This window comes from Heptranchias perlo, unplaced genomic scaffold (assembly GCF_035084215.1).
Source record: "Heptranchias perlo isolate sHepPer1 unplaced genomic scaffold, sHepPer1.hap1 HAP1_SCAFFOLD_1375, whole genome shotgun sequence".
NCBI lineage: Eukaryota > Metazoa > Chordata > Chondrichthyes > Hexanchiformes > Hexanchidae > Heptranchias > Heptranchias perlo.
The window spans coordinates 17,501-27,500 of record NW_027138619.1 but is presented as its reverse complement, the minus strand read 5'-3'; positions in this window follow the sequence as shown (position 1 = coordinate 27,500).

The window sequence follows — 10,000 nt, the reverse complement described above, 5'->3', positions numbered from 1 at the left end:
TCGCCCAAGGGGGGTGATTGTGGGGTAGTGCCCGGGAGGGTGAGCTTTTAATTCGGCAGGAGGCATGTGGGGCCCTGGAGAACTCATCAACCTGTCAGTCAATGAGTTGTCACCAATGCAGTTGGTTAATGAGTTGCCAAATGTAAAGTTGGTTAATGAGTTGCCAAATATAAATTTGGTTAATGAGTTGCCACTTCAACTTTTCACTGCGGTTGGTTACAGTTAGTGTTCTCGGGCTTAATAGTCGCCCAAGGGGGTGTATAGCGGTCGATGGCCGTTGTGGAGTGCGTTTATTGTGGGTTGATTTTGACTTTGCCTGGCTGGTGGAATTTGTGGGAGGCAGGCAAGGGGATTGGTGTGGGTTGGTTGGCCGGAAGGGAGCTGCTTGCATTGGGGTGTTATCCTGACTTTGTTTCGCTGGTGAGAGTAGGCAGCGGCAGGCAGGCAAGCGGAATGTCGTGTGGGGTGCAGTGAGAGGTTGGAATGACACTGCTTTGCAGCTGACCATGTGCCCTGATTTGTGACGCCCGTTTGGAGGATGATATCTCAGGAAGGCCGAGGCCGATTTCCTCCGGGTATGGCTCGTTGCGTGCGGCAGGAGGAGGCGCAGCGTACGGTACCGAGCACTGGGAGGTGCGATGCTGCCCGCCGGAGTGACAGCGAAAGGCTGCGCACCGCTTTCCGCCTGCTAACTCGGCGTCCGTGAGACCGACCGACTTCGCTTTACCGCCGGAGCTAGAGTGGGGCAAGGGGCACGGTTGGGTACCGGAACGATCACGTTCGCACACCGGGAAGTCGAGTGCCGGGTCTCGAAACGGAGCCGGGTCGGCCCAATTTAAAACGGAGAATAGAGTGCTGCCCTCTGCGGGTGAAAACCTGGAAGTACGTTGGTTAATGATTTCCAGTTCACCCCGCTTGGTCAGGCCCACTCGGAGGCGGATAACTCCGGAACGCCGAGGCCGATTTCCTCCGGGTATGGCTCGTTGCGTGCGGCAGGAGGCGGCGCAGCGTACGGTACCGAGCACTCGGAGATGCGGTGCTGCCCGCCGGAGTGACAGCGAAAGGCTGCGCACCGCTTTCCGCCTGGTAACTCGGCGTCCGTGAGACCGACCGACTCCGCTTTAGCACCGGAGCTAGAGTGGGGCAAGGGGCACCGAAGGGTACCGGAACGATCACGTTCGCATACCGGGAAGTCGAGTGACGGGCCGCTGAAAGCGAGCAGGGTGCCACCGCTCGGGGCCCCGGTTTGTCCGTCCCACCCGGAGGCCCATATCTCCGGAAGGCACAGGCCGATTTCCTCCGGGTATGGCTCGTTGTGTGCGGCCGGACCAGGCGCAGCGGACGGTACCGAGCACTGGGAGGTGCGATGCTGCCCGCCGGAGTGACAGCGAAAGGCTGCGCACCGCTTTCCGCCTGCTAACTCGGCGTCCGTGAGACCGACCGACTCCGCTTTACCGCCGGAGCTAGAGTGGGGCAAGGGGCACGGTTGAGTACCGGAAGGATGACGTTCGCACACCGGGAAGTCGACTAGCGGGCCGCCGAAAGCGAGCTCGGGGCCCCGGTTTGTCCGTCCCACCCGGAGGCCCATATCTCCGGAAGGCACAGGCCGATTTCCACCGGGTATGGCTCGTTGTGTGCGGCCGGACCAGGCGCAGCGGACGGTACCGAGCACTCGGAGGTCGGGCGCTGCCCGCCGGAGGTACAGCGAAAGGCTGCAAACCACTTTCCGCCGCCTCCCTCCGCGGGCGTGAGACCGACGGTCGTCGGGTTTAGTTCCGCGGCTAGAGCAGGACGAGGGGCAGCGAACGGTACCGGAACGAACCCGGTCGCACACCGGGAAGTCGAGTGCCGGGTCTCGAAACGGAGCCGGGTCGGCCCAGTTTAAAACGGAGAAGAGAGTGCTGCCCTCTGCGGGTGAAAACATGGAAGTACGTTGGTTAATGATTTCCAGTTCACCCCGCTTGGTCAGGCCCACTCGGAGGCGGATAACTCCGGAACGCCGAGGCCGATTTCCTCCGGGTATGGCTCGTTGCGTGCGGCAGGAGGAGGCGCAGCGTACGGTACCGAGCACTCGGAGGTGCGGTGCTGCCCGCCGGAGTGACAGCGAAAGGCTGCGCACCGCTTTCCGCCTGCTAACTCGGCGTCCGTGAGACCGACCGACTCCGCTTTAGCACCGGAGCTAGAGTGGGGCAAGGGGCACCGAAGGGTACCGGAACGATCACGTTCGCATACCGGGAAGTCGAGTGCCGGGCCGCTGAAAGCGAGCAGGGTGCCACCGACTCGTCGGGCCAACTCGGAGGCTGATATCTCAGGAAGGCCGAGGCCGATTTCCTCCGGGTATGGCTTGTTGCGTGCGGCAGGAGGAGGCGCAGCGTACGGTACCGAGCACTCGGAGGTGCGATGCTGCCCGCCGGAGTGACAGCGAAAGGCTGCGCACCGCTTTCCGCCTGGTAACTCGGCGTCCGTGAGACCGACCGACTCCGCTTTAGCGCCGGAGCTAGAGTGGGGCAAGGGGCACGTTTGGGTACCGGAACGATCACGTTCGCATACCGGGAAGTCGAGTGCCGGGCCGCTGAAAGCGAGCAGGGTGCCACCGACTCGTCGGGCCCACTCGGAGGCTGATATCTCAGGAAGGCCGAGGCCGATTTCCTCCGGGTATGGCTCGTTGCGTGCGGCAGGAGGCGGCGCAGCGTACGGTACCGAGCACTGGGAGGTGCGATGCTGCCCGCCGGAGTGACAGCGAAAGGCTGCGCACCGCTTTCCGCCTGCTAACTCGGCGTCCGTGAGACCGACCGACTTCGCTTTACCGCCGGAGCTAGAGTGGGGCAAGAGGCACGGTTGGGTACCGGAACGATCACGTTCGCACACCGGGAAGTCGAGTGCCGGGTCTCGAAACGGAGCCGGGTCGGCCCAATTTAAAACGGAGAATAGAGTGCTGCCCTCTGCGGGTGAAAACCTGGAAGTACGTTGGTTAATGATTTCCAGTTCACCCCGCTTGGTCAGGCCCACTCGGAGGCGGATAACTCCGGAACGCCGAGGCCGATTTCCTCCGGGTATGGCTCGTTGCGTGCGGCAGGAGGCGGCGCAGCGTACGGTACCGAGCACTCGGAGATGCGGTGCAGCCCGCCGGAGTGACAGCGAAAGGCTGCGCACCGCTTTCCGCCTGCTAACTCGGCGTCCGTGAGACCGACCGACTTCGCTTTACCGCCGGAGCTAGAGTGGGGCAAGGGGCACGGTTGAGTACCGGAAGGATGACGTTCGCACACCGGGAAGTCGAGTGCCGGGCCGCTGAAAGCGAGCAGGGTGCCACCGCTCGGGGCCCCGGTTTGTCCGTCCCACCCGGAGGCCCATATCTCCGGAAGGCACAGGCCGATTTCCACCGGGTATGGCTCGTTGTGTGCGGCCGGACCAGGCGCAGCGGACGGTACCGAGCACTCGGAGGTCGGGCGCTGCCCGCCGGAGGTACAGCGAATGGCTGCAAACCACTTTCCGCCGCCTCCCTCCGCGGGCGTGAGACCGACGGTCGTCGGGTTTGTTTCCGCGGCTAGAGCAGGACGAGGGGCAGCGAACGGTACCGGAAGGAACCCGGTCGCACACCGGGAAGTCGACTAGCGGGCCGCCGAAAGCGAGCACGGGGCCCCGGTTTGTCCGTCCCACCCGGAGGCCCATATCTCTGGAAGGCACAGGCCGATTTCCACCGGGTATGGCTCGTTGTGTGCGGCAGGACCAGGCGCAGCGGACGGTACCGAGCACTCGGAGGTCGGGCGCTGCCCGCCGGAGGTACAGCGAAAGGCTGCAAACCACTTTCCGCCACCTCCCTCCGCGGGCGTGAGACCGACGGTCGTCGGGTTTGTTTCCGCGGCTAGAGCAGGACGAGGGGCAGCGAACGGTACCGGAACGAACCCGGTCGCACACCGGGAAGTCGACCAGCGGGCCGCCGAAAGCGTGCTCGGGTCCCCGGTTTGTCTGTCCCACCCGGAGGCTGATATCTGAGGAAGTCCGAGGCCGATCTCCTCCGGCTAACTCGGCGGGCAATGTGTCCCCCCCACCATCTTCGGCTGATTACCGTGGCTGGACCGGATCAAGGAGCAACGGAACCGTGCCAGAACGACGTCGGTCGGACGGCGTGAACTGATAGTGCCGAGGCCGGAAACCGAGCCGGAAATGTGCACCGATTTATTGGTCCCACTCGCAGGCCCATATCTCCGGAAGGCCGAGGCCGATTTCCTCCGGGTATGGTTCGCTGCGTGCAGCCGGAAGGGGAGCAGCGGACGGCACTGAGCAGCCGGAGGTGCGGCGCTGCCCGCCGGAGCTGCAAGCGAAAGGCTGCGCACCGCTTTCCGCTGGTTAACTCGGCAGGCCGTCAGGCCGACCGACTCCGCTTCAGCACGGGAGCTAGAGTCGGGCAAGGGGCACCGAAGGGTACCGGAAGGATCACGTTCGGACACCGGGAAGTCGAGTGCCGGGCCGCCGAAAGCGAGCTCGGGGCCCCGGTTTGTCCGTCCCACCCGGAGGCCCATATCTCGAGAAGGCACAGGCCGATTTCCTCCGGGTTTGGCTCGCTGCGTGCGGCCGGACGAGGCGCAGCGAACGGTACCGAGCACTCGGAGGTGCGGCGCTGCCCGCCGGAGGTACAGCGAAAGGCTGCAAACCGCTTTCCGCCTCCTCTCCCCTCGGGCGTGAGACCGACGGTCGTCTGGTTTGCTTCCGCGGCAAGAGCAGGACGAGGGGCACCGAGCGGTACCAGAACGAACCCGGTCGCACACCGGGATGTGGAGTGCCCGGCCCAAACCCGCTACCCCCCCCCCCCCCCCCCACCCGAAAGCGAGCCCCGGTTTGTGGATTAAAAGTGAAGCGGCAAAGATTTGTAAAACAGCGTGAAATGATGAACCAGAAGCCCAAAGTAATGGTGGGAATAAAAGTTCCGAAATGTGAAATGGTGAACCAGAAGTTGTGTGAACTGTTTAACCCAAAGTGGCAAAAATGGATTAAAAGGGGTGAAATGATCGACCGCAAAGCAGGGCAAGCATTAAACAAAAGCAGCAGCATTTTTTAAAAAGGGACAAATGGTTTACCAGAATCCCAAAAGAATGCTCAGAGACTTAAGTCCCAAAGGGGCAAATGGTTAACCAGAAGCTGGGTGAACTGCTTAACCCAAAGTGGGAAAAAGGATAAAAAAGGGGTGAACTGATCAACCAGAAGTCGACAACAATGTGCGGCGATTAAGTCTGAAAGAGGGAAAGGTTGACCGGAATGCAGGGAAATGATTAAACAAAAGCAGAAAAATTCAGTAAAAAGGGGCAAGTGGTGAACCAGAAGTTGGGTGAACTGCTTAACCAAAAGTGGGAAAGAGGATTAAAAGGGGTGAAATGATGAACCAGAAGGCGAAAGCAATGTGCCGCGTCGAAGTCCTAAAGGGGAAAAGGTTGACCAGAAAGCAGGGAAATGATTAAACAAAAGCAGAAAAATTCAGTAAAAAGGGGCAAGTGGTGAACCAGAAGTTGGGTGAACTGCTTAACCAAAAGTGGGAAAGAGGATTAAAAGGGGAGAAATGTTGAACCAGATGTCGAAAACAATGCGCGGCGATGAAGTCTGAAAGAGGAAAAGGTTGACCGCAAAGCAGGGAAAGCATTAAACAAAAGCAGCAGCATTTTAAAAAAAGGGACAAATGGTTTACCAGAATCCCAAAAGAATGCTCAGAGACTTAAGTACCAAAGGGCAAATGGTTAACCAGAAGCTGGGTGAACTGTTTAACCAAAAGTGGGAAAAAGGATTAAAAGGGGTGAAATGATTAACCAGAAGGCGAAAGCAATGTGCCGCGTCGAAGTCCTAAAGGGGAAAAGGTTGACCATAAAGCAGGGAAATGATTAAACAAAAGCAGAAAAATTCAGTAAAAAGGGGCAAATGGTTAACCAGAAGTTGGGTGAACTGCTTAACCAAAAGTGGGAAAGAGGATTAAAAGGGGAGAAATGTTGAACCAGATGTCGAAAACAATGCGCGGCGATGAAGTCTGAAAGAGGAAAAGGTTGACCGCAAAGCAGGGAAAGGATTAAACAAAAGCAGCAATATCTTTTAAAAAGGGACAAATGGTGAACCAGAATCACAAAAGAATGCTCAGAGACTTAAGTCCCAAAGGGGCAAATGGTTAACCAGAAGCTGGGTGAACTGTTTAACCAAAAGTGGGAAAAAGGATTAAAATGTTGTGAAATGATTAACCAGAAGGCGAAAGCAAAGTGCGGCGGCGAAGTCCAAAAGGGGAAAAGTTTGACAAGAAAGCAGGGAAATGATTAAACCAAAGCGGAAAAATTCAGTAAAAAGGGGCAAATGGTTAACCAGAAGCAGGGTGAACTGCTTAACCAAAAGCGGGAAAGAGGATTAAAAGGGGAGAAATGTTGAACCAGATGTCGAAAACAATGCGCGGCGATGAAGTCTGAAAGAGGAAAAGGTTGACCGCAAAGCAGGGAAAGGATTAAACAGAAGCAGCAATATCTTTTAAAAAGGGACAAATGGTGAACCAGAATCCCAAAAGAATGCTCAGAGACTTAAGTCCCAAAGGGGCAAATGGTTAACCAGAAGCTGGGTGAACTGTTTAACCAAAAGTGGGAAAAAGGATTAAAATGTTGTGAAATGATTAACCAGAAGGCGAAAGCAAAGTGCGGCGGCGAAGTCCTAAAGGGGAAAAGGTTGACCAGAAAGCAGGGAAATGATTAAACAAAAGCAGAAAAATTCAGTAAAAAGGGGCAAATGGTTAACCAGAAGTTGGGTGAACTGCTTAACCAAAAGTGGGAAAGAGGATTAAAAGGGGAGAAATGTTGAACCAGATGTCGAAAACAATGCGCGGCGATGAAGTCTGAAAGAGGAAAAGGTTGACCGCAAAGCAGGGAAAGGATTAAACAGAAGCAGCAATATCTTTTAAAAAGGGACAAATGGTGAACCAGAATCACAAAAGAATGCTCAGAGACTTAAGTCCCAAAGGGGCAAATGGTTAACCAGAAGCTGGGTGAACTGTTTAACCAAAAGTGGGAAAAAGGATTAAAAGGGGAGAAATGTTTAACCAGAAGGTGAAAGCAAAGTGCGGCGGCGAAGTCCAAAAGGGGAAAAGTTTGACAAGAAAGCAGGGAAATGATTAAACCAAAGCGGAAAAATTCAGTAAAAAAGGGGCAAATGGTTAAACAGAAGCAGGGTGAACTGCTTAACCCAAAGTGGGAAAAAGGATTAAAAGGGGAGAAATGTTTAACCAGATGTCGTAAACAAGGTGCGGCGATGAAGTCGGAAAGAGGGAAAGGTGGACCGCAAAGCAGGGAAAGCATTAAACAAAAGCAGCAACATTTTTAAAAAAGGGACAAATGGTGAACCAGAATCCCAAAATAATGCTCAGAGACTTAAGTCCCAAAGGGGAAATGGTGAACCAGAAGCTGGGTGAACTGGTGAACCAAAAGTGGGAAAAAGGATTAAAAGGGGAGAAATGTTTAACCAGAAGGCAAAAGCAAAGTGCGGCGGCGAAGTCCAAAAGGGGAAAAGGTTGACAAGAAAGCAGGGAAATGATTAAACCAAAGCGGAAAAATTCAGTAAAATGGGGCAAATGGTTAACCAGAAGCTGGGTGAAATGGTTAACCAAAAGTGGCAAAAAAAGATTTAAAGGGGAAAAATGATTAACCAGAAGTCGACAACAATGCGCGGCGATGAAGTCTGAAAGGGGAAAAGGTTGACCACATAGCAGGGAAACGATTAAACAAAAGCGGCAAAATTTTTAAAAAAGTGGCAAATGATTAACCAGAATCCCAAAAGAATGCTCAGGGACTAAGTCCCAAAGGGGAAATGGTTAACCAGAAGCTGGGGGAAATGGTTAACCAAAAGTTGCAAAAATGATTAAAAGGGGTGAAATGATCAACCAGAAGTCGAAAATTATGTGCGGCGGTGAAGTCTGAAAGAGGGAAAGGTTGACCAGAAAGCATTAAACAAAAGTGGCAACATTTTAAAAAAATTGGCAAATGGTTAACCAGAATCCCAAAAGAATGCTCAGAGACTAAGTCCCAAAGGGGAAATGGTTAACCAGAAGCTGGGGGAAATGGTTAACCAAAAGTTGCAAAAATGATTAAAAGGGGTGAAATGATTAACCAGGAGGCTAAAGCAATGTGCTGCGGTGAAGTCCTAAAGGGGAAAAGGTTGACCAGAAAGCAGGGAAAGCATTAAACAAAAGCGGCAACATTTTTTAAAAAGTGGCAAATGATTAACCAGAATCCCAAAAGAATGCTCAGAGACCAAGTCCCAAAGGGGAAATGGTTAACCAGAAGCTGGGGGAAATGGTTAACCAAAAGTTGCAAAAATGATTAAAAGGGGTGAAATGATTAACCAGGAGGCTGAAGCAATGTGCCGCGGTGAAGTCCTAAAGGGGAAAAGGTTGACCACAAAGCAGGGAAAGCATTAAACAAAAGCGGCAACATTTTTAAAAAAGTGGCAAATGATTAACCAGAATCCCAAAAGAATGCTCAGAGACTAAGTCCCAAAGGGGAAATGGTTAACCAGAAGCTGGGGGAAATGGTTAACCAAAAGTTGCAAAAATGATTAAAAGGGGTGAAATGATTAACCAGGAGGCTAAAGCAATGTGCCGCGGTGAAGTCTGAAAGAGGGAAAGGTTGACCAGAAAGCATTAAACAAAAGTGGCAACATTTTTAAAAAATTGGCAAATGGTTAACCAGAATCCCAAAAGAATGCTCAGAGACTAAGTCCCAAAGGGGAAATGGTTAACCAGAAGCTGGGGGAAATGGTTAACCAAAAGTTGCAAAAATGATTAAAAGGGGTGAAATGATTAACCAGGAGGCTAAAGCAATGTGCCGCGGTGAAGTCCTAAAGGGGAAAAGGTTGACCAGAAAGCAGGGAAAGCATTAAACAAAAGCGGCAACATTTTTTAAAAAGTGGCAAATGGTTAACCAGAATCCCAAAAGAATGCTCAGAGACCAAGTCCCAAAGGGGAAATGGTTAACCAGAAGCTGGGGGAAATGGTTAACCAAAAGTTGCAAAAATGATTAAAAGGGGTGAAATGATTAACCAGGAGGCTGAAGCAATGTGCCGCGGTGAAGTCTGAAAGAGGGAAAGGTTGACCAGAAAGCATTAAACAAAAGCGGCAACATTTTTTAAAAAGTGGCAAATGATTAACCAGAATCCCAAAAGAATGCTCAGAGACTAAGTCCCAAAGGGGAAATGGTTAACCAGAAGCTGGGGGAAATGGTTAACCAAAAGTTGCAAAAATGATTAAAAGGGGTGAAATGATCAACCAGAAGTCGAAAATAATGTGCGGCGATGAAGTCCTAAGGGGCAAAAGTCACCCAGAAGGCAGGGAAATGATCAAACGAAAGCAGCCAAAAAATTATTAAAAGAGGGGAACTGATGAACCAAAAGATGAGAAACGGCCCGCAGAGACTAAGTCCAAAACGGGAACTGGTGAACCGGAAATGATTAACCAAAAACTAAGTCCGAAGAGGGAACTGGTAAACCAGAACTGAGTAACCCGATTTTTAAAATTAATTATAAATGGGGAAACGATTGAGCAAAAGGCGGAAATTAAGTCACAGGGACCATGTCCGAAAGGGCAAGAGGTTACCCCGTAGGGGGCATTCGTCAACTCAATCTGAAAACTTTGGAGGCAAATCTGACCAAAATGCGGAAATCGGACCACACCGCGAGGGGCGCCATTCGACGGGGCAGGGTTAGACGCGTCGAACGGTACCTGAAGGTCCCGGCTGCGACACGTGAGTCCGGAGATATGGCCAGTCAAAGTCTGATGGGAGGTACCGAAGCCGAAAAATCGAAACGCGTTTGCGGCGATTCGGTGTCAGAGAGTCGGTCACGAATTCAAATTCGTCCCGCTGATTCGCCAATTGCCAGCCGGTTCCGGGGGGATTGGCGGGGTACCTGCAGGATAGTAAGAGGTGGCATGTCGAGACTTAGCCTGTTTACCAGACTTGTGTCTAGCGCCTCCAGGTCTGCAGAGACCGACCCG